General features: G+C 39.8%; 1 protein-coding gene across 2 annotated transcripts in view; it reads left to right on the top strand.

Moving 5' to 3' along the window:
• Positions 1-2,840: 2,840 nt before the first annotated feature.
• LOC106565986 (caM kinase-like vesicle-associated protein) overlaps positions 2,841-26,308 on the top strand; it is a 44,757-nt gene continuing 21,289 nt past the window's right edge. Inside the window, exon 1 of one of the 2 annotated variants that reach the window (XM_014133718.2) lies at positions 2,841-3,064. The gene's annotated coding sequence lies outside the window, so the exon portion shown is untranslated. Of the gene's footprint in view, positions 3,065-12,703; positions 12,961-26,308 lie in introns of those variants that run through there. The other variant, XM_014133719.2, reaches the window with a different exon arrangement.

The raw sequence follows: 26,308 nt of genomic DNA, 5'->3' as shown, positions 1-26,308 counted from the left end.
AGCCAGGGCATTGAAAATGGGTCGTGAATGGGTATTCCAGCATGACAATGACCCAAAACACACGGCCAAGGCAACAAAGGAGTGGCTCAAGAAGAAACACATTAAGGTCCTGGAGTGGCCAGCCAGTCTCCAGACCTTAATCCCATAGAAAATCTGTGGAGGGAGCTGAAGGTTCGAGTTGCCAAACGTCAGCCTCGAAACCTTAATGACTTGGAGAAGATCTGCAAAGAGGAGTGGGACAAAATCCCTCCTGAGATGTGTGCAAACCTGGTGGCCAACTACAAGAAACGTCTGACCTCTGTGATTGCCAACAAGGGTTTTGCCACCAAGTACTAAGTCATGTTTTGCAGAGGGGTCAAATAGTTATTTCCCTCATTAAAATGCAAATCAATTTATAACATTTTTGACATGCATTTTTCTGGATTTTTTTGTTGTTATTCTGTCTCTCACTGTTCAAATAAACCTACCATTAAAATGATAGACTGATAATTTCTTTGTCAGTGGGCAAACTTACAAAATCAGCAGGGGATCAAATACTTTTTTCCCTCACTGTATATTGTCTCAAGAAAATGTTCTTTTTTTAATACCCTCAAACACCAAATTAGGCATACCTCATTTCAATATAGGCCATGACATCATCACTGTCAATCGTGAATGATAATTCTTCACATTTTACCAGTGAAATGTCCAAACTCTGTCCTCATGCCAATCGTTTGAGCTCAATCAGTTTCATGGAAATATGCATTTAGATCTTCTTGAATTACTGTTTTGTGAGCAAATTAGAGCAGATGGTGTTAACAAAATATACTGAACAAAAATACAAACGCAACATGAGCTGAAATAAAAATGTCCATACACAAAAAAAGTGTATTTCTCTCAAATGTTGTGAACGAATTTGTTTACATCCCTGTTAGTGAGCATTTCTACTCTGCCAAAATAATCCATCCACCTGACAGGTGTGGCATATCAAGAAGCTGATTAAACAGCATGATCATTACACACCTTGTGCTGGGGACAATAAAAGGGCACTCTAAAATGTGCAGTTGTGTCACACAACACAATGCCACAGATGTCTCAAGTTTTGAGGGAGCATGCAATTGGCATGCTGACTGAAGGAATGTCCACCAGAGCTTTTGCCAGATAATTTAATGTTCATTTCAGCCAACTCCAATGTCGTTTTAGAGAATTTGGCAGTACATCCAACCGGCCTCACAACCGCAGACCACGTATAACCACGCCAGCCCAAGACCTCCACATCCTACTTCACAGGAGGGCTCATCTGAGACCAGCCAACCGGACAGATGATGAAACTGAAGAGTATTTCTGCCTGTCATAAAGCCCTTTTGTGGGGAAAAATTCAAAGCACATTCTGTCTAGTGGTGCACACTTGTGTTTTGGCCACATGGGATTTTGTTTTTACTATTCAGCTAACAATCCTAAAATCTCATAAGAAATGAGGTGGTGTTTTTGATGTAACAGTAATGTTATATATACCATGCTATTATATTTGTTTCTGTCGGGGGCACAACTTTGGTTTTAGAAGTGATAAACATTCCAAACAGCCTACACGACCGCATCTGCATGGTCCTAAAGCACACCATTCCTCGTTTTGTATCACATTCCAATGGTTAAAACTATGGGGGGCAAAAATGCAATTTCAGAATGTGGGGGGACATGTCCCCCGTTCCCAGTGAAAGTTTCACCCCTGGTTTCTGTTATGTAGAAAATACTAATTAATCATTATGTGATCTTCCAAGACATTGATTCAGCACTGAACTAACTTTACTCAAGGAGCACCATTGTGAGAAGGGGCAGAGGGACTCTCCAGTGAGCTCTGGCAGCACTACACCCCTGCAGTCCGCTGCACAGAATGAGCAATTGAAGTCTACTCTCTTGCCTTGTGCAAAATTTGGTGATGCAGAAACGAGACCACATGTGTGGCTGTATAATTTAAATCTGGGAATATCTGGCCAAGGAAACATTTCTGGTTGGTCTCAGGGAATGTAAAACATTTAGGAAGTGAGACTTAAAACGGGATTGAGTGAAGTAGCAGCAAATATGTTGAATGAGCAACTAATGAGCATGAGAGATTACTTTATATTTTTCAGTCTAATATGGCTATTTACTTACTTTTGTAGCTCTTCATCAGAAGCACACTTTTTGTAAGTAGTTAGGGCTAACTGTCCTTCCCAAATTTAGCTGAAATGTTCCCCTGAAAGGATTGGTGAAATATGATTGAACTCAGATCTTTAACATCAACAGTATGCGTTGGCTACCACATCTTTAATCCTTATGATATGCAGGCCTATATTTTCATAAACGTTAAGTGAGAGCAAGAGATAGGTTGGAATGTCTGACTGAAATACAGGATGTTGACAAATCTACATTTTTTATATATAAATTAGTGGTGTTTCAATTTCTTGATAAAATGCAGGACATGATGGTTTGGTTGCCGGTCAAAGGGCCAAAATGCAGGACTGTCTATCTAGCACAATCCGGGACATGTGGTCACCCTATTACCAGTCATGTTGAACAGTTCATACACTGCATGTGGAAAGCAGCAGCCTTCTATTTCATTTTACGTTTTTACATTTAAATCTGGATAGCTAAACTCATCTATTTGCCCCAACAAATAGATGGATTTTGCTGTTGATGGGAGAAAATATGATAAATGACTCCCCGATTATCTCAATATGCTCATACAAATATTTTTTTTATAAATGTGGTTTACATCAATGGAAAGAGTGGTTGATTTAATTTTGCCCGTCCCCCCATTCGCACGCATATGCACACGCACATCACGCCTTCCTTGCCTGCACGTTGGTTAGTAGAGTAGGCTGCCTACCATCGATGTTCATGTTCTCGCCGTGTTGCTCTCGTAAAGAAGCAGTTGATGGAGCAGATGAGCCGGGATCTACCTTTTTTATTTAACAGGGAATAAAAGTATACACTGCTAACTAACGCACGAAAACCTAGCGCTCATCAAGTTCTTTCTACCACAAAGCACGCGTAAAAAAAGAAAATAACTGAAAAAGTGGACACAATTTTGACAGAGTAATTTCAGGTGAGTGAGCAGCGCGCACATTGGACATGTTAAAATGTCAAACGTAACTACGATATCTCAAGCATTTTCTGAATGAAAAACCTATACATTTTTTTGGTGTCATTTTGTTGGGTTTCACTACAAATTGAATGGCTTTCTTGATGGACATTCTTCACTGCATGCTGCAGGTTACAAAGGCAAACTTTGTGCCCGCTGTATTCCCACTTGAAGGTTAACTTGAGTTACAATACAAGAATGATGAATTTCAAAAAGCAGTGTATCAATTCCATTTAATGTAAACACATGAAAGTGAACTGTTTTTATAATCGTCTAAGACGTTTGAAAGGATTATAGAATTAGAAAAAAAATACAGGAATCGGTTGAAAATAGATGTATTTTCATTAGAATATCATTAGATTTGATTCCGTATCAAACAACTAATTAATAACGACATTTAAGTCAAAACCCATTAATAATGCATGACTATTGGAAATGACACTGGTCACATCATATTATGACCATGTGCACTTTTCCTTTCCCCAGTCAAAGTTTAAGGCACAGCATCTAATGCTGCAGCATCTCCCTCAGCTCTGCAGGTTATAACAGTCTCACTGTGTCCCTGTCACTTTATCCAGCAGATTAACATATCATATAACACCCGTCTCACTTATCATCAGAGTGATTCCTCCTCATTCTTGATTCCACATGTAGACTTGCTGCTAATCAGGTTGCACCCCTCCACTTGTTGTTCAGATAATGTCATTGTTACCCTCTCAAGTGATTTTACTGTCTAAAAGGAGTCAGATTACTTCTGATATAGCGATACATTTTTACCTCACTGTTGGGTATCAGACAGCACCCTCTGACCCAAAGAGCGTGTCCTCGCATGCTCGTGGATGCCAAACATATGCACGCTTGTGGGTGTAACCCACTGTGGAAAAACTGGTTGAATAAACATTGTTTCCACGTCATTTCAACAAAAAAATCTGTGATGACGTTAAATCAACTTGGAAAGCTAATTGGATTTGCAAAAAGTCATCAACATAAGGGCATTTTGTATTTTTGTAACCCAACTTTTAATCTAAATCCAATGATTTTGTTTACATTTTTGTTAAGTTCACATTGAATTCACGTTATTTAAAACTTCTTTTAGCGCTGATCCCGTAACCGGGATCAACATCCAGCGAAAAATCAGAGCGCCATATTCATAACCAAATCTAATAATTTCTGTTTCTCAAACATAGGACTATTTTACACCGTTTTATAGATACACTTCTCCTGAATTGAACCACGTTGTCCGATTTCAAAAAGGCTTTACAGCGAAAGCAACACATTACATTATGTTAGGAGAGTACATCGGCAAAATAGCCACACCGCCATTTTCCGACCAAACACATGCATCACAAATAACCAAAACACCGCTAAATGAAGCACTAACCTTTGCCAATCTTCATCAGATGACACTCCTAGGACATCATGTTACACAATACATGCATTCTTTTGTTCGATAAAGTTCATATTTATATATAAATACAGCATTTTACATCGGCGCGTGATGTTCAGAAAATATTTTCCCTCAAATGCATCTGGTGAATCAGCGCTACAATTTACTTAATTACTATTCGAAAACATTTTTAAAATGTAATATTGTCATTCAAAGAATTATAGATAAACATCTCGTGAATGGAACCGCATTGCCAGATTTAAAAATAACTTTACTGGGAAATCACACTTTGCAATAAACAAGGTGCTATGCTAAGAAAAATAGGCTAGGCGATACAGGTTAGTGCCATCTTGGAACCATCTAAAATCAAATATACTATTGTAAATATTCCCTTACCTTTGATTATCTTCATCAGAAGGCACTTCCAGGAATCCCAGGTCCACAACAAATGTAGTTTTGTTCGAAAAAGTTAATTTATGTCCCAATAGCTCCTTCTTGTTAGCGCGTTCCGAAGGCAACTCAAAATGTACTGAAGCCCGCGGGACTTGTCATCACGAATGTGCAAAAAATATATATTTACGTTCGTTCAAACATGTCAAACGTTGTATAACATAAATCTTTAGGGCCTTTTTCAACCAGAGCTTCAATAATATTCAAGGGGGACGATTGCATTGTCTTACTAAACGTTTCGGAAGATGAGGCTACCCATGGGCGCCCGCGTCATAGTAGTAATGGCCCTCCCTCTATGACCAACTTTCCAAGCCTCTCTTTCGGTCAGTTTCTACCATAGAAGACTCAAACCACTTTGTAAAGACTGTTGCCATCTAGTGGAAGCCTTAGAAAGTGCTCAATGAATCCTAAATCACGGTGTGTTTCATAGGCAAAATGTTGAAGGTGATTCCACAAATCAGATTTCCACTTCCTGTTAGGATCTGTCTCGGGGTTTTGACTGCCATATGAGTTCTGTTATACTCACAGACACCATTCAAACAGTTTTAGAAACTTTAGAGTGTTTTCTATCCACATCTACTAATAATATGCATATCCTAGCTTCTGAGTTTGAGTAGGAGGCTGTTTAAAATGGGCACGTATTTTTTTCAAAATTCAGTTGTAGCGCCCCCTATCCTTAAGGAGCTATAAGAGGTTATTAACAACTCATCCAAATGTAAATCAAAGCTAGATTTTGAACTGAAGTCTGTGTCCAGGTCTGATCACTTCCGACACCAGTGTAATGAAACCGGCAAGGATAGTGAGCTTACCACAGTGGTATTTGAACCCACAACCTTCTGTCCCATAGCCCAGTGTGCCATCGACTGTACCACAAGAACTTGCACGTGTGGCCCGTTACTCAGTAATTAGTTGAAGCACCTTTTGCAGCGATTACGGCCTCAAGTCTTCTTGGGTATGCCGCTACAAGCTTGGCACCCCTGTAGTTGGAGAGTTTCTCTTATTCTTCTCTGCAGATCCTCTCAAGATCTGTCAGGTTGGATGGAGAGCGTCGCTGCACAGCTATTTTCAGGTCTCTCTAGAGATGTTCGATCGGGTTCAAGTCCGGGCTCTGGCTGGGCCACTCAAGGACATTCAGAGACTTGTCTCATAGCCACTCCTGCGTTGTCTTTGCTTAGGGTTGTTGTCCCGTTGTCTTCAGACTTCGCCCCAGTCTGAGGTCCTGAGCACTCTGGAGCAGAGATATCCTTCATAAAGTATATCTCTGTGCTCTACTCCGTTCATCTTTTCCTCGATCCTGACTAGTCTCCCAGTCCCTGCTGCTGGAAAACATCCCTACAGCATGATGCTGCCACCACCATACTTCACCGTAGGGATGGTTCCAGGTTTCCTCTAGAAGTGACGCTTAGCATTCAGGTCAAATAGTTCAATCTTGGTTTCATCAGACCAGAGAATCTTGTTTCTCATGACATGCACTATCAACTGTTGGACCTTATATAGACAGGTGTTTGCCTTTCCAAATCATGTCCAATCAATGTAATTTACCACAGGTGGTCTCCAAGTTTGTAGAAAGATCTCAAGGATGATCAATGTAAACAGGATGCACGTGAGTCAATTTCGAGTCTCCTAGCAAAGGGTCTGAATACTTATGTAAATAAGGTATTTTTATAAAATTGCAATCATTTCTGAACCTGTTTTCGCATTGTCATTATGGGTTACTGTGTGTAGATTGAATAGGATTTTTAAAAATGTAATACATTTTAGAATAAGGCTGTAACGTAATAAAATGTTGAAAAAGTCAAGGGGTCAATGAATACTTTCCGAATGCACTGTATATGCAGTCACAGAGCAGGAACTTTACGACAGTGGTGGGTCAGTGGCTTGGATGGAGCCATTGCTTATTGCTTATCATTAACCCTCCCTGGGCAAGCGTCCCACCTAGTCAACAGCCGGTGGAATCGCATGGCGCAAAATACAAATACCTCATAAATGCTATAACTTCAATTTCTCAAACATATGACTATTTTACACAATTTTAGAGACAAGACTCTTCTTAATCTAACCACATTGTCCGATTTCAAAAAGGCTTTACAGCGAAAGTAAAACATTAGATTATGTCAGGAGAGTACCCTGCCAAAAATAATCACACAGCCATTTTCAAAGCATGCATATTTGTCACAAAAACCAAAACCACAGCTAAATGCAGCACTAACCTTTGATGATCTTCATCAGATGACACTCCTAGGACATTATGTTATACAATACATGCATGTTTTGTTCAATCAAGTTCATATTTATATCAAAAAACAGCTTTTTACATTAGCATGTGACGTTCAGAACTAGCATACCCACCGAAAACTTCCGGTGAATTTATTAAATTACTCACGATAAACGTTCACAAAAAACATAAATTATTTTAATAATTATAGATACAGAACTCCTTTATGCAATCGCGGTGTCCGATTCTAAAATAGCTTTTTGGTGAAAGCACATTTTGCAATATTCTCAGTAGATAGCCCGGCCATCATGGCTAGCTATTTTGACACCCACCAAGTTTGGCACTCACCAAACTCAGATTTACTATAAGAAAAAATTGATTATCTTTGCTGTTCTTCGTCAGAATGCACTCCCAGGACTTCTACTTCAACACCCAATGTTGTTTTGGTTCCAAATAATCCATAGTTATATCCAAATAGCTGCGTTTTGTTCTTGCGTTCAAGACACTATCCGATGGGTGACGTGCCGGCGCGTATCGTGACAAAAAAATTCAAAATATTCCATTACCGTACTTCGAAGCATGTCAAACGCTGTTTAAAATCAATTTTTATGCAATTTTTCTCGTAAAATAGCAATAATATTCCGACCGGGAGACCTTGTTTTCGTTCAAACACTGAAAATAGAAAATGGAGTCTTCACATGCACGCGCGCACCCGTGTCATTGTTCTCAGAACGACCACTTTCCAAAACCCCTACTGTTTTTCGCCCAGGGACTGCAGAGTCATCATTCCCCGTTCTGGCGCCTTCTGAGAGCCTATGGGAGCCTTAGAAAATGTCACGTTACAGCAGAGATCCTCTATTTTCCATAAAGAGGCTATAGAAAGCCAAGAAATGGTCAGACAGGGCACTTCCTGTATGGAATCTTCTCAGGTTTTGGCCTGCCATATGAGTTCTGTTATACTCACAGACACCATTCAAACAGTTTTAGAAATTTTAGGGTGTTTTCTATCCAAATAAAATAATTATATGCATATTCTAGTTTCTGGGCAGGAGTAATAACCAGATTAAATCGGGTAGGTTTTTTATCCTGCCGTGAAAATACTGCCCCCTATCCTAAACAGGTTAAGAACAAATTCTTATTTACAAGGACCACCTACTTCTTCCCCCCGGTCAGGGAATTGAACCCCAGTCTCCCGCGTGCCTGCATGACACAGGGATTCTTTAGCTAAATAGCTAAGTACTGTAGCCTACTCCCAACCATCACGTTGTACAGCGCCATATTGTCCGTTCCAGCCTAACGGAAACCCAGAGGGTTTTTTGTTTTTCTTGGAATATAAACACAATATTAATCAAATTAATGAAACAAACATTTTTCAAATCAGTCCCATATACTATGTTCTTACAGAAAAGGTTTTAAATTCTCTAGTACAGCTACTGTTGAAGGCTATCAAATGCTTCTCAAAGATGCCCTCTGGTGGTCAAACGAGCACTAACTAGGATTAATGTTACCATGCAAGCTGTGCCGCAGTACTCTGCAACTTTTAAAGGACACACCACTGTTGTTTATTTGAGGTATAAAAAGGCGTCTGAAGTTTTTCTAATTTCCACTTAACTTCAGACTTGATTTGTCATAACGAAAAATGTACCATTAATTATAATCCACATTTCCTGTTGCTGCAGGATTATTTCCCTGCTGTGAGAAACTGGTCCAATTAAGATGGCACATTAAGTGTTTTGTGATGAAAATAATGTTTGAAAAACACTTCAATAAAGAGGCGGACACTGCCTTCTGTTCTGTCCCCTCTGTACATGTAGCATGCTTTGTGTTGGTTTCCATGACGCCTGCGTAGTGGTCGTGTTGTGTTTTAATGTGTCCAGCCGACATTATGTAACATTCAAGCTTAATGTATCAGACACGAGAGCGGAGAGAGGCTGTTGTTTTTTCCTAATAAACATTGAATGTAAAGGCTATATTTCGGAATTACCAAAATCTCAAGTAGTAGTCTCTAGCAAACATAGGTGTGAATTACCATTCTATGTAATGATTTTGAAACCCCACCCCCACAACTATCCTATTAAAAGCAGTGTATATGTATTTAGCTTTTTTGGCACAGGTCGTTAGGCACTAGACTTCGCACGGTCCACGGATCGACTCCCGCATCAGCGGTTCTCGCTCTCTTCACATATGTCGGCTATATTATCAACTAAGGTTGGGCGGTATTCAGATTTTCATACCTTCATACCGTTCCTTTTACCAAACCAGGGTATACGGTATTACTGGCAGTGCCTCTGTACAGACCCAATCAGAGAATATGGAGAGAAGCAATCACTTATTCCCTTTGCTAAATGGCTGTAAGGGAAAATCACATCTCCCCAATGACACCACTGCCAAGGTCAGTTTGATCAATATTCCCATGGGTGACAATTAATGGCGTGGAAATCATAATGTAGCCTATTATTAAAGCATGTGTAGCCAAACACCAGCCTGGTTATGTATGAGGGCTGAAGGCCCTTGGCTGCGCAACATGGCAACAGCTATTCGCATTTTAATATTGAGTTAAATGAGATTTGTTACATTGGATTAAGTCATGTCCCATCAACATGAGTGCGCATTTGCCAAAAGTCACTTACTGTCACCATACTGTAATGTCTGTAATAACAGCTTCTTCTGGGAAGCGTATTCTGGGTAATTAGTGTGTGTGTGTGTGTGTGTGTGTGTGTGTGTGTGTGTGTGTGTGATATTTACTTATAAAATATAATTAGGGTAACATATTCAAATGTCTGTACTTTACTTGAGGGAAAATCCGGAAAACAAGGGATCAGCGTAAGGTAATTGGAGTGGAAATAATATCTTATAGAAGTTCTATTCACACAGGGGAGAGACCGGAGAGCACTGCAATACAATTTTGAGGAAAGAGGTCCTTAGCCAATCAAAGAACACAAACGTAAAGCCCTTTTTACCAGCAATTTATGGTATGGGCAGGCATAAGCCACGAACAACGAACACAATTGCATTTTATCGATGGCAATTTGAATGCACAGAGAGATCGCGATGAGATCCTGAGGCCCATTGTCGTGCCATTCATCCGCTGCTATCACCTCATGTTTCAGCATGATAAAGCACAGCCCTATGTATCAAGGATCTGTACACAATTCCTGGAAGCTAAAAATGGCCCAGTTCTTCCATGGCCTGCATACTCACCAGACATGTCAGCCGTTGAGCATGTTTGGGAGGCTCTGGATTGACCTGTACGACAGCGTGTCCCAGTTCCCGCCAATATCCAGAAACTTCGCACAGCCATTGAAGAGGAGTGGGACAACATTCCACAAGCCACAATTCTATGCAAAGGAGATGTGTCGTGCTGCATGAGGCAAATGATTGTCACACCAGATACTGACTGCTTTTCTAATCCATGCCCCTACTTTTTTTTAAGGTATCTGTGACCAACAGATGCATATCTGTATTACCAGTCATGTGAAATCGATAGATTAGGGCCTAATTAATTTATTTCAATTGACTGATTTCCTTATATGAACTGTAACTCAGTAAAATCTTTGAAATTGCATGTGCCGTTTATTTTTGTTCAGTGTACAAAAAGCTCAAGTTTAAGGGGAACTTCAAATGATGGCAATTTATATTTCATTCCAGCTTAAACATGCTGTATTTTGCTAGATACAGTGTATTCGGAAAGTATTCAGATCCCTTGACAATTTCCACATTTGGTTACGTTACAGCCTTATTCTAAAATTGATTAAATTGTTTTCCCCCTCAATCTACACACAATACCCCATAATGACAAAGCACATTTATTAAAAATATTAAATTGAAATATCACATTTTGCATAAGTATTCAGACCCTTTACTCAGTACTTTGTTGAAGTGCCTTTGGTAGCGATTACAGCTTCTTGTGTATGACGCTAGAAGCTTGGCACCTGTATTTAGGTAGTTTCTCACATTATTTTCTACAGAGCGTCGCTGCACAGCTATTTTCAGGCCTCTCCAGAGAAGTTAGACTGGGTTCAAGTCTGGGCTCTGGCTGGGCCACTCAAGGACATTGAGACTTGTCCCGAAGCCACTGCTTCGTTGTCTTGGCTGTGTGCTTAGGGTCGTTGTCCTGTTGGAAGGTGAACTTTCGCCCCAGTCTGAGGTCCTGAGCACTCTGGAGCAGGTTTTCATTAAGGATCTCTTTGTACTTTGCTCCGTTCATCTTACCCTCGATCTTGACTAGTCTCCAAGTCCCTGCCACTGAAAAACATCCCCACAGCATGATGGTGCCACCACCATGCTCCACCTTAGGAATGGTGCCAGGTTTCCTCCAGACGTGACGTTTGGCATTCAGGCAAAGAGTTCAATCTTGGTTTCATCAGACCAGAGAATCTTGTTTCTCATGGTCTGAGAGTCTTTAGGTGCCTTTAGGAAAACTCCAAGCAGCTGTCATTTGCCTATTACTGAGGAGTGGCTTCCGTCTGGCCACTACCATAAAGGCCTGATTGGTGGAGTGCTGCAGAGATCGTTGTCCCTCTGGAAGATTCTCCCATCTGCACAGAGGAATTCTGGAACTCTGTCAGCGTGACCATCAGGTTCTTGGTCACCTCCCTGACCAAGGCCCTTCTCCCCCGATTGCTCAGTTTGGCCGGGCGGCCAGCTCTAAGAGTCTTTGTGGTTCCAAACTTGTTCCATTTAAGAATGATGGAGGCCACTGTCTTCTTGGGTACCTTCAATGCTACAGACATTTTTTGCTACAGATCTGTGCCTCGACACAATCCTATCTCGGAGGTTTACGGATAATTCCTTCGACATGGCTTGGTTTTTGCTCAGACGTGCACTGTCAACTGTTGGACCTTTATATAGACAGGTTGAATTTACCACAGGTCGACCTTCAGATGTTTCAAGTTGTAGAAACATCTGAAGGACGATCAATGGAAGCAGGGTGCACCTGAGCTCCATTTCGAGTCTCCAGTCTCATAGCAAAGGGTCTGAATACTTATGTAAAAACTTTTTTTTATACATTTTCAAAGAATTCTGATAACCTGTTTTCACTAGGTTGATGAGGGGGAAAAAATAATTTTTGAAATTTTAGAATAAAGCTGTAACTTAAAAATGTTTTGAAAAAGGGAAGGGGTCTGAATACTTTACGAATGCACAGTATGTAAATCTTCAACTAGTCATTGATTGCCATTGGATAACTACAGAGAGCTGTGAAAGACTACAGACAACTATCAGTTTACCTTCCATGGAACCTGGTCCGGTAAGGTTAAACCACAATAGCTAATTAGTGTCCTGGTTTTACAGTTAAGTGTTTACATTCATAGAAATAACAGTGAACAAGAAAAAATTGTTCACGTCATGCTTCATGTGCTTGTAGATAAAAATGCATTTTAAATTGGGTTGTAGCTGATGAGTACTCACTATTCAATCTATTTGAAGGTACTAAAATCATTCCATGAAGGACCTATTTTGATCTTTTGATGCAAGACCAAAAATGTTTTTGTATTGCATCCAAAAACCCAGTGAGGCATGCATGACGAGACTAGCCAACCACTAAATTTAGCTCTGTTCCTGTACAACACAGTGTGGATGGGCAATGCGTCTATCCCCCCCTCCTCATGTGTGATGCTGCTGGTTGCGTTCTAAAGGCACCACACTGTACCCCTGACGCTTATGTAGGACTTGGTAACCACGGCAACAAACAACATCAGAACAGAATGGTCAGACCCAGGCGGTAAAGCGTGAAGAAGAGGGAATAAAGATCTCCGACTTAAAACAATAAGTCAGAAGCTTCCATCCTGTCAACAGCAGATCAAACAGGTAAAGAGGAGCTTCACACACCTGCTTGATGCAGAGATCTCTCACTGTTCTCTTCTCACCAGTGATTTCATGCCGTTTTAGGATTTCCTTGCTGTTGTGTAATAATCAAACGTGTTTGGTTTGCTGTTGCCCTAGTTGCTGATGGTACCAATCTATGTTTTTGTTTTATACTAAATCTGGGTGTGCATTGAGGTTGATTTAATCAAAGTCCACCAAGTGGGGGGGAAATACACGGCGATGGTCATAGTGTTCTGAAAGGCAACGTCTGTTTCCTAGCTTGGTGTTGTGCATGACCATCTGTTCCCTGTCACCAGTGCTTCACAAGAATTAACCTTTGAAAGTTCCAAGCTCATGCCAGGGATCAGGGGCATGTCTATGGCTGGTGGCCAGGCACCAACCTGCATCAGACCTGGGAGAAGAATTTACATTTTAGTCATTTAGCATACACTCTTATGCAGAGCGACTTTTATGAGTAATTTGGGTTAAGTGCCTTGCTCAGAGGCACATCGACACATTTTTCACCTAGTTGGCTCAGGGATTCAAACCAGTGACCTTTCAGTTACTGGCCCAGTGCTCTTAACCGCTAAGCTACCTGGTTATTGTATGGTACTTACAGTAGCATTATGAGGCTGTATATTAAAAAATATAAACGCAACAATTTCAAAAATGTATAAGGAAATCAGTCAATTGAAATAAATTCATTAGGCCCTAATCTATGGATTTTACATGACTGGGAATACAGATATGTATCTGGTCACAGAGACCTTAAAAAAAGGTAGGGGCGTGGATCAGAAAAACAGTCAGTATCCGGTGTGACCACCATTTTCCTCATGCAGTGCAACACATCTCCTTCGCATCGAATTGATCAGGCTGTTGATTGTGGAATGTTGTCCCACTCCTCTTCAATGGCTGTACAAAGTTGCTGGATATTGGCGGGATCTGGGACACGCTGTCATATACATTGATCCCAAACATACTCAGTAGGTGACATGTCTGGTGAGTATGCAGGCCATGGAAGAACTGGGACATTTTCAGCTTCCAGGAATTGTGTACAGATCCTTGCGACATGGGGCCATGCATTATCATGCTGAAACATGAGGTGATGGCTGTGGATGAATAGCACGACAATCGTCCTCAGGATCTCGTCACAGTATCTCTGTGCATTGACGTCACGGTATCACTGCCCATACCATAACCCCACCGCCACCATGGTGCACTCTCTTCACAATGTTGACGTCCGCAAACCGCTCTCCCACACAACGCCATACACTCTGTCTGCCATCTGCCCGGGACAGTTGAAACCAGGATTCATTCGTGAAGAGCGCACTTTTCCAGCATGCCAGTGGCCATTGAAGGTGAGTATTTGCTCGCTGAAGTCTGTTATGATGCCAACATGCAGTCAGGTCTAGACCCTGGTGAGGACAAAGAGCACGCAGATGAGCTTCCCTGAGAGTTTGACTGTTTGTGCAGAAATTCTTCAATTGTGCAAACCCACAGGTTCATCAGCTGTCCGGTTGGCTGGTCTCAAACGATCCCGCAGGTGAAGAACCCGGATGTGGTGGTCCTGGCATGGTTACACGGGAGGGCAGTTGGATGTACTGCCAAATTATCTAAAATGATGTTGGAGGCGGCTTATGGTAGAGTAAAATTCCATTATCTGGCAACAGCTCTGGTGGACATTCCTGTATTCAGTGTGCCAGTTGCACGCTCCTTCAAGCTGAGACATCTGTGGCATTGTGTTGTGCAACACAACTGCACATTTTAGAGTGGCTTTTTATAGTCCCCAGCACAAGGTGAACCTGTGTAATGATCATGCTGTTTAATCAGCTTCTTGATATGCCACACCTGTCAGGTCGATGGATTAACTTGGCAAAAGATAAATAAATGCTCACTATAACAGGGATGTAAACAAATGTGTGCAATTAAAAAAAAATGTAATACGCTTTTTGTGCATATGGAACATTTCTGTTATCTTTTATTTTAGCTTATGAAACATAGGACAAACACTTTACATGTTGTGTTTTTATATTTTTGTTCAGTGTATGAAATGAGCTATGGAAACAACTAGGGATGCACGGTCCCGTGTGGCTCAGTTGGTAGAGCATGGTGTTTGCAGCGCCAGGGTTGTGGGTTCGATTCCCATGGGGGACCAGTACGGAAGAAAATGTATGAAATTCACTACTGTAAGTCGCTCTGGATAAGAGCGTCTGCTAAATGACTAAAATGTAAAATGATATCGGTGAGCATATCAGAATCGGACGATATTAGCTAAAAATGGCAACATTGGCATCGGCCCGATGTCTAGTTTAACGCAGATGTGCGAAACCGATGTCAAAGCTGACGTGCATACCTATATAACATAAGTCTCTTAAATAATAGATCCACCATTGAGCACAAAAACAACACTTGTTACAGAATATTTTACATAGATGTTATTTCTATCAGACAAACCATGCCTGACAACATGATCCAATAAGACAGAAAAATAGAAGAACATTTAAAGGCGTAAAAATACACACTAAAACAGAACAAAAACAGAAAAATACTAAGCTCACACTTCCAACAGCCAAACAAGTTCAAGTCGAGCACTCATTTGAAAGAGTAAGATATTTTCAGCGAGACAACTCAAAGGCGAAATCCATAAATGCCAAGATAATGGAATTCATTGCCCTTGACAATCAACCATTCTCTATCGTGGATGAAGTTGGCTTTCGCTGACTGATCGAGCACCTCGAGCCCAGGTACACACTACCAAGTAGGCGCTATTTTTCAGATATTGTACACAGTATTGTTGAAATGCACATCTATGAGCTAGTTGCTATGGGCGTCACTGCTATTAGCTTCACAACTAACATTTGGACTAGCGATGTCAGCCCCATGAGCATGCTGAGTCTGACAGCACAGTGAGTCGACGAGGATTTTGTACTGAGGAAAGCCGTATTGCATGCTCAAGAATGTGCTGGTTCTCATTCCGCTGCTGCCATTTCAATGGCATTTGACAACCTATTTGAAACATGAACACACTCCTAGCGCCATTTGAACAACTGAATTGAGAAATAAGCTAATCAACTGCATCTGCAGCAGGTGTGATACCCTCTGTCATGGCATTGAAACGCCTGCTCAACAAAACTGCCGACACAGACGGTGGGGTTAAAATTTACAAAAGTACTTGAGGCTGTGAACACAAGCGATGGAAATGTACACAGTGACAGTGTGCACCGAGGAAGAGAGGCCACAAACAGACAGCTGAAACTTCATTGCTTGACATGTATTATGAAATCCTAGTTGAGACTGAACAAATGAACAATGAAACAGCAAGTAAGTGAAAGAGATAGGTTTTGATTATGTTTTACTGGTAATGGGGACATACTTAAATGCCAACAAAATAACTTTTTGGTCAGTGTGTGTTTGTGTGTAACCTGTACTTAACTAGGCAAGTCAGTTAAGAACAAATTCCGTGTCACGATACAACAGGAATACAGCATGATAGAATGTGATGCCTAAGACAAATTTTTACTTGCAGTCATTAGTGGGCATTTGAATCTATGTTCCTTTTTTCTTCCTTTTTTTGTTGGATTACAACAGGATATGAGGACTACGTGAAATATGTCTTGCATGTAATGGACATTAGAATAAAGGACTTGTCTTGCGATATATTTAGGTTGTTTTCAAAAAACAATTGCCATTTTTTTCGAACAGTTGAATCCAATGAACTGAGCAGGCTGGGCTGACATGCTTATAGCCTTGCTAGGACTTTCAAATATGAGCATGCATTTATAAGATTGTGCTGTTTTTATTATTTCTATTAATATTATCTATTATTGTTACTATAAAAAAAATCTGACTGTTTTCCATGTTACTTGGTTAGTTCTCTTAAGCATCCTCATAGGTATTTATGTTATCATGGGACTGCCCATATTTCCCTCTGGCCAATGCCAATTGGCGGCCAAGAGTTTGCCTTAGGACGCAAAGGTGTGTCATGAGTCAGGCAGATGGTCTGATGGTCTTAATGACAACAGACCTAGATATGGGGGGAGGTTTTAGTGGGTGGAATATTAGGACAATTGGAGGTTTACAAAGTTGCAGCTACAGCATGCTTAACATTGCAAATTATTATGGTACAGCTATATGGACACTTAATCATCATGGTGCTTTTTAAGGGTAAGTTTACAAACATTGGTTGTGGTAAGTGTAATTTAAACTTGGGTATTTTGTATTTTTGTATTTATTATGGATCCCCGTTAGTTCCTGCCAAAGCAGCGGCTTCTGTTCCTGGGGTCCAGCAAAATTAAGGGAGTTAATACCATTTTAAAAACATTACAATACATTCACAGATTTCACAACACACTGTGTGCCCTCAGGCCCCTACTCCACCACTACCACATATCTACAGTACTAAATCCATGTGTATGTGTAGTGCGTATGTTATCATGTGTGTATGCATGTGTCCGTGCCACTGTTTGTTGCGTCACAGTTCCCGCTGTTCCATAAGGTGTTTTTTTTATCTGTTTTTTTTTAATCAAATTTTACTGCTTGCGTCAGTTACTTGATGTGGAATAGAGTTCCATGTAGTCATGGCTCTATGTAGTACTGTGTGCGTCCCATAGTCTGTTCTGGACATGGGGACTGTGAAGAGAACTCTTGTGGCATGTCTTGTGGGGTATGCATGGGTGTCCGAGCTGTGTGCCAGTAGTTTAGACAGACAGCTTGGTGCATTCAGCATGTCAATACCTCTCATAAATAAAAGTAGTGATGAAGTCAATCTCTCCTCCACTTTCAACCAGGAGAGCTTGATATGCATATTATTAATATTAGCTCTCTGTATACATCCAAGGGCCAGCTGTGCTGCCCTGTTCTGAGCCAGGGCAGCACGGCACCTGACCACACGACTGAACAGTAGTCAAGGTGTGACAAAACTAGGGCCTGTAGGACCTGCCTTGTTGATAGAGTTGTTAAGAAGGCAGAGCATCGCTTTATTATAGACAGACTTCTCCCCATCTTAGCTACTACTGCATCATTTATGTTTTGACCATGACAGTTTACAATCTAGGGTCACTCCAAGCAGTTTAGTCATCTCAACTTGCTCAATTTCCACATTATTTATTATAAGATTTAGTTGAGGTTTAGGGTTTAGTGAGTCTTTTGTTCCAAATACACTGCTTTTAGTTTTAGAAATATTTAGGGCTAACTTATTCCTTGCCACCCACTCTGAAACTAACTGCAGCTCATTGTTGAGTGTTGCAGTCATTTCAGTCGCTGTACTAGCTGACGTGTATAGTGTTGAGTCATCCGCATACATAGACACTCTGGCTTTACTCAGTCAGTGGCATGTTGTTAGTAAAAAAATTAAAAAGCAAGGGGCCTAAACGGCTACCCTGGGGAATTCCTGATTCTAACTGGATTATATTTTAGAGGCTTCCATTAAAGAACACCCTCTGTGTTCTGTTAGACAAGTAACTCTTTATCCACATTATAGCAGGGGGTGTAAAGCCGTAACACAAGTTTTTCCAGCAGCAGACTGATCAAAAATGTCAAAAGCTGCACTGAAGTCTAACAAGACATCCCCCACAATCATTTTATCATCAATTTCTCTCAGCCAGTCATTTGTGTAAGTGCTGTGCTTGTTGAGTGTCCTTCCCTATAAGGTTGCTGAAATTCTGTTGTCAATTTGTTTACTGTGAAATAACATTGTATCTGGTCAAACACAATTTTTTCCAGAAGTTTACTAAGCGTTGGTAACAGGCTGATTGGTCGTTATTGTAAGTGGGAAAATAAGTATAGCAAGTTATAATTGTAATGGCTTAGCAGATCATTAAAAAACTAATTCATGGCTAAAAGAGGTTGGGTGGAAAAAGGACTGGGAGGGAGAAATATATTTTTGTCATGGGCAAAGAAACTCAAAAGGGGTGATTATACTAATTAATACAAATTTTGATCCGATTTTGCAAACAGATCCACAAGGAAGATGGATTATTTTAAATATGCTATTGGACCAAAAACGGATCTGGCTAATTAATCTATATGGGCCAAATAATGATGATCCACACTTTTTCAAATACATATATAATCTATTGAGCTCACAAGCAACGACATAATCTATTATGATGGTGGGAGATTATAATACGGTTTTAAGTACCTCAATGGATCGTAAAGGAAATCATTCTACAAAATATCACCCTCAAGCACTTAAGGAGATCACAAAGATCATGGATACATTAGAACTAGTTGATATGTGGAGGTTGAAAAACCCTGACCTAGTGAGATATACATGGAGGAGGCTTAATCAAGCTAGCCGTCTTGATTACTTCCTTGTCTTGTTCTTGCTGGCATCAAAAGTTTAAAAAAAGTATTAATAGGAGACCGAATGCGATCGGACCAGCATCTAATTGGCCTCCATATAACTCTTACAGAATTTCCAAGTGGACGGGGATATTGGAAATCTAATCAAAGCCTATTGGATGACAATTTATTCTTAACGAAGACAAAATAATTCATAAATTACTTTTTTTTGTACAACATAGGTACAGCAAATCCCCTTATTGTATGGAACACTTTCAGATGTACTTTTAGAGCCATTCAATACAATATTCATTAAAACAAAAGCAGTTTAGGTCTTAAGAGATTAGACTAATAAAGGAAATGGAGGAAGTAACAGCGCAGATGGTAATGGGAACTGTACTACAGAGGCACAAAATAGGTTAGAGGAAAAACAAAAAGAAATGGAGGTACTTATTCAAGAACGATCAAGTGTAATGTATTAGAAAAATAAAGCGAATTGGATGGAAAATTGTGAAAAATGCACCAAATCTTTCTTGAATCTTCAACATAGAAATTTGGGCAAAAATAATTTATAGAAACGTGTTATAAATGGCGTTATCCATGATTCACCAAATTATATTTTGAAAGAGGACGCAAAGTATTTTAATCATGTTTTTTTTTCAGTCTCCTCCATGTCCACTGAATGATGTTTACTGTAAGGATTTCTTTCATAATAATAATAATAATGTAAAATTATTATTAACACATTCACAGAAAGACCTGTGTAAAGGCCAACTTACAGAATAATAACTTTGAGGCAATAAAATATTTTCAGTCTGGAAAAACACCAGTGCTTGACGTTATACCAGTAGAAGTATATCAGACCTTTTTTGATGTACTCAAAATCCATTATTAGCATGTTTTAATTACTCTCATACAAATGGTAGACTTTCAGGTACTCAACAAGGTTTGATTTCATTACTACTAAAACAGGACCCAGGTGGTAAGTTAGAGATCCTGTCCATTTAAAACAAACTGGAGGCCTCTAATACTTCATTGTTGTGATGTAAAAATCCTGGCGAAATGCATAGCACATAGAATAAATAAGGTTTTTCCAGATATTGTTCATCCTGATCAGACAGGTTTTTTACATGGAGGATATATTGGAGATAATATACGACAATTACTTGAAATAATTGAACATTATGAAACATCGAATATACCAGGTCTGGTCTTCATAGCAGATTCTGATAAAGTATGACTAGAATTGATATATAAATGCCTGGATTACTTCAATTTTGGTGAATCTTATACAATGGGTTAAAGTTATGTACAGCAACCCCAGATGTAAATAATGGTTACTTCTCAGATAGTATTGAGCTTTTAAGAGGAGTAAATCAAGGCTGTCTGTTGTCTCCAAATCTATTTATGGCCATTGAACATTTTGAAAATGTAGATCCAACAAGAACATCAAGGGGTTAGAAATCCAGGGGATAAAAACAAAAGTGTCAATCTATGCCGATGACTCTAGTTTTTTCTTAAATCCGCAATCTGGATCCCTGCACAGTCTCATTAAAACCTAATTATGACAAGTGTACCATATTAGGTATTGGATTGTTAAAAAAATGTGTTTACACTACCTTGTAGTTTACCAATAAAATGGGCGGATGGTGAAGTAGACACACTTGGTATTCACATCTCAAAAAATATAAATTAACTTACCACAATCAATTTCAATAGAAAGTTTGCAAAAATAGATAAGATTCTGCAACCATGGAGAGGTAAACGCTTGTCTATTTATGGAAAATCACATGATTAGCTCTTTTGTCCTATAACAGTTTACTTACTTACTAATGGCACTGCCTACTCCAGATGACAAAATGAAAATATTTCATTTTGGAATGCTAAGGCAGACAAAATTAAACATGCCTATTTATATAATGAATATGAGTTTGGGGGGCTGAAATGATTAAATATTAAAGCTTTAAACTAAAAGCTTCACTCATACATAATTTATACTTAAACCCCAACATTTTCTCCAGTAGATTATTAAGGCTCATCCTTTGTTCAAAAATGGCCTTTTTGACTTCATACAAATAACGACTTCTCATTTCTGACTAATTGAAAATGAAATTTTGTTTAAAGGATCGCCCTTTCTTAAATAAGCCATACAAAGCTGGTCACAATTTCAGTTTTATCCCCCAGAAAAGATAGAACAAATGTTATGGTTAAACTCAAATATACTGATTTAATAAAAAAAAAAAAGTATATTTATTAATGATATTATGAATAGAAATGGGGGAGTTACAGAAAATATATGGGAATATCTGCTCAATCCAAATTTACAACCAACTGATTGCAGCTCTACCACAGAAATCCAAGTGGAAAAGGGAGAACGTAAGGAACTTGTTTGCCTGCCATATATTAAAGATACAAATTGGCTGAAAGGAACTGACATAAATAGAAAAATATGCCAGTTGCATCTGAGGACAAAAATGTGGACAGCTGCACCATACAGGTTGCAAAATAAATGGGAGGAGATTTTCGATGTACCAATTCCATTGCACATGGTTTATGAACTGGTACAAAAAACTACACTTGATTCAACACTTAAGAGTTTTTCAATTTAAATTATTATATCAATTATTGTCACCAACAGAATGCTATATATATGGGGCATACAACATTCTAAGCTCTGTAGATTTTGTTGCAAAGAGACCGAATCAATAGGTGCAATACAATAATAAATTATCGATGTAGCTTGTTTCTGGTCAAAGGTTCAGGAATGTAAAAAAAAAAAAATCACAACATACACTTAAAATTAACCTTACAAATGGCAGTGTTGGGCGATTTGGAAAGCCATAGTCAGTCAATAAATAATATAATAATACTCGTAGGAAAGGTTTACATCTTTAATTCACAATGTGTGGATAATATACGATTAGAAAGGTTAATACATTTTGTAAAACATCACGGCACAATTGAAAAATATATGGCACATGGAAACCAAACGAGGGTGGTCTATGGTGATAGGTGGGATGGGCTGAGAGTGGCTGAGGTGTGAGTTTAAAGAGCTTATGTTCGGTAATGTATTATTGTTATGTGACTGCTGTATGTAAAATGTATGTACAGTGGAGAGAACAAGTATTTGATACGCTGCCGATTTTGCAGGTTTTCCTACTTACAAAGCATGTAGAGGTCTGTAATTTTTTATCATAGGTACACTTCAACTGTGAGAGATGGAATCTAAAAGAAAAAATTCCAGAAAATCACATTGTATGATTTTTAAGTAATTAATTTGCATTTTATTGCATGACATAAGTATTTGATCACCTACCAACCAGTAAGAATTCCGGCTCTAACAGACCTGTTAGTTTTTTTTTAAGAAGCCCTCCTGTTCTCCACTCATTACCTGTATTAACTGCACCTGTTTGAACTCCTTACCTGTATAAAAGACACCTGTCCACACACTCAAACAGACTCCAACCTCTCCACAATGGCAAAGACCAGAGAGCTGTGTAAGGACATCAGGGATAAAATTGTAGACCTGCACAAGTCTGGGATGGGCTACAGGACAATAGGCAAGCAGCTTGGTGAAAAGGCAACAACTGTTGGCTCAATTATTAGAAAATGGAAGAAGTTCAAGAAGACGGTCTAGCACCCTCGGTCTGGGGCTCCATGCAAGATCTCACCTCGTGGGGCATCAATGATCATGAGGAAGGTGAGGGATCAGCCCAGAACTACACGGCAGGACCTGGTCAATGACCTGAAGAGAGCTGGGACCACAGTCTCAAAGAAAACCATTAGTAACACACTACGTCATGGATTAAAATCCTGCAGCGCACGCAAGGTCCCCCTGCTCAAGCCAGCGCATGTCCAGGCCCGTTTGAAGTTTGCCAATGACCATCTGGATGATCCAGAGGAGGAATGGGAGAAGGTCATGTGGTCTGATGAGACAAAAATAGAGCTTTTTGGTCTAAACTCCACTCGCCGTGTTTGGAGGAAGAAGAAGGATGAGTACAACCCCAAGAACACCATCCCAACCATGAAGCATGGAGGTGGAAACATCATTCTTTGGGGATGCTTTTCCGCAAAGGGGACAGGACGACTGCACCGTATTGAGGGGAGGATGGATGGGGCCATGTATCGCGAGATCTTGGCCAACAACCTCCTTTCCTCAGTAAGAGCATTGAAGATGACCCATGGCTGGGTCTTCCAGCATGACAACGGCCTGAAACACACAGCCAGGGCAACTAAGGAGTGGCTCCGTAAGAACCATCTCAAGGTCCTGGAGTGGCCTAGCCAGTCTCCAGACCTGAACCCAATAGAAAATCTTTGGAGGGAGCTGAAAGTCCGTATTGCCCAGCGACAGCCCCGAATCCTGAAGGATCTGGAGAAGGTCTGTATGGAGAAGTGGGCCAAAATCCCTGCTGCAGTGTGTGCAAACCTGGTCAAGAACTACAGGAAACATATGATCTCTGTAATTGCAAACAAAGGTTTCTGTACCAAATATTAAGTTCTGCTTTTCTGATGTATCAAATACTTATGTCATGCAATAAAATGCAAATTAATTACTTAAATCATACAATGTGATTTTCTGGATTTTTGTTTTAGATTCTGTCTCTCACAGTTGAAGTGTACCTATGATAAAAATTACAGACCTCTACATGCTTTGTAAGTAGGAAAACCTGCAAAATCGGCAGTGTATCAAATACTTGTTCTCCCCACTGTATATGTAGCAAAAAAGCTGTAAAAAAACAAAGATATTTGTCCTCGAATGAGGGGGGGTGGTGGAGGGGTAAAAAAAAATATATATTTACAATGACGGCCAAACCCAAACGACGTTGGGCCAATTGTGCGCCGCCCTATGGGACTCCCAATCACGACCGGATGTGATACAGCCTGGATTTGAACCAGGGACTGTAGTGACGCCTCTTGCACTGAGGTGCAGTGCCTTAGACCTGTGTGTGTGTGTGTGTGTGTGTGTGTGTGTGTGTGTGTGTGTGTGTGTGTGTGTGTGTGTGTGTGTGTGTGTGTGTGTGTGTGTGTGTGTGTGTGTGTGTGTGTGTGTGTGTGTGTGTGTGTGTGTGTGTGTGTGTGAACTATTTAACTGTACTAGAATGCTTAAAAGGCCGCCAAAAAAATATAATATCGGTATCGTTTTTTTGGCAAGGAAAATATCGGTATCGGCCAAAAATGTAATATCGGTGCCTCCCTAGAAACAACCAGTCAAAGGTGAACACTGACAGTACATCACCCAATTGTACCATTCATGAAGCCATATTACTCCATCGCTAGATATCTGCAGTGTAATAGTTGAAGTCTCTGTAGCTCCCAAGCCATTACTTTCAGATGGACTGTCTTTTTCTAAAAGCAGTTTACTTCCATTAGTGGAAGAAAAAAATCTACCTTCGCTCAATTTGAAATTCTTTCAATAGCAAAAGAAGACCAGCCTTCTGAATCAGCAACAGTGAAGGGCTTCCCCGTCTTGAAAAGGAGAGGAATCTTTTATCATATTTAAATTATTGATTCTTTTAAAAAAGCTGGATGTTTTCTACTGAGGGGTAATAAGTGGCTTTTTATTATCTTCAGCAAGTTAGGTGAGGACACGGTCTACTTTTGCTTCCATAACTTTCATAAAAGGGACAGTGTGTGTCTCCTTTAAACAGAATATGCACTGACAGTTTTCCTTGTCACTTTGGTGACAAGACTGACAATCTTATCATCCTAGACCTAATCTTTACTATTCTACCATTGTCCATCCATTTTCAATTCATTTGAATGCTTTGTCTCCTAACATATAGTTTTTTTGTTTACGTGACCCATTCAAGCAATGAAAGACCTGAATGGACTACAATTTCTAAAGTGAATTAATTCCAGACAATGACCATACAAACAGGATGGTAATACACTAAATGGGGAGAGATAGGAAATGGTTTTGGATGTTGGGAGCATTGGCCTTGTGGCATTAAGCTACAGTATGTAATGAATGACGTTTCATTCCCTTCCAATGATTAAAATACAAACAAGAAGAAACATAGAAATTGACGTTGTTTAATTTCTGGTGAGCATTTATTCCAGTGCTAATGATTCGTTTCCTCTTTCTGGTCATCCATCGATCTTTTAACAATGATAATAATAATGTGCTGGGTGCTTATGTGTCCTATTTCACACCCATTGTGTCCAATACTTCCCACAACTGTGTCAACTTGGCTGGGGATGTCCTTTGGGTGGTGGACCATTCTTGATACACACTGGAAACTGTTGAGCATGAAAAACCCAGCAGCGCTGCAGTTCTTGACCCAAACTGGTGCGCCTGGCACCTACTAACATACCCTGTTCAAAGGCACTTAAATCTTTTGTCTTACCCATTCACCCTCTTAATGGCACATATACACAATCCATGTCTCAATTTTCTCAAAAATCCTTCTTTAACCTGTTAACAAGTGACATCAATAAGGGATCATAGCTTTCACCTGGATTCACCTGATCAGTTTATGTCATGGAAAAAGCTTAAAGTTTTGAATACTTTTTGTATACTCAGTGTATATTTAGCATTTGTTTATGCTGTAGTTTTGTGATTGTTGCATCCTGAATTATAGTCCTAAATAGACTTTGTTCCAGACTGTTGATATTGCTGTAAGGCAGAGTCTTTGACAAAGAACAATGTCTAACTTGTTTGTCTCAGTGGTGTTGTGACAAGACTTTTTGCATATTCATGATTGAGTTAGCACAGAGGCTCAGGCAATACAGCAAAGTATTATGAATGTTTTTGCATTATGCTAAGCATTATCTCTGTTAGCTATATCATACCCACTGATTGATGCTGTGTCTCGCAATCATTTTGTTTGCTGAAACAGAATTTAATTGTTGCTTTGCTTAGAAAACAAAATAATATAATAAAAAGCGAACAAGGAGATAAACCAGACATAAAACAAATTTCAAAAGTGACCCCTGAGCCAACACTTCACTATTAGAACAAGAGCCGCATAGCGAAACCATAATGGGATTTTAGAACTAAGTGTCATGAGGTGGCATGTCATTATGAAGCAGTTTGTAGTGGCTTCCTTTCCTCTTTACCATAGCCACT

Source organism: Salmo salar, chromosome ssa12 (genome assembly GCF_905237065.1).
Source record: "Salmo salar chromosome ssa12, Ssal_v3.1, whole genome shotgun sequence".
Lineage (NCBI taxonomy): Eukaryota > Metazoa > Chordata > Actinopteri > Salmoniformes > Salmonidae > Salmo > Salmo salar.
This window is presented reverse-complemented; position numbering and strand designations above follow the sequence as displayed.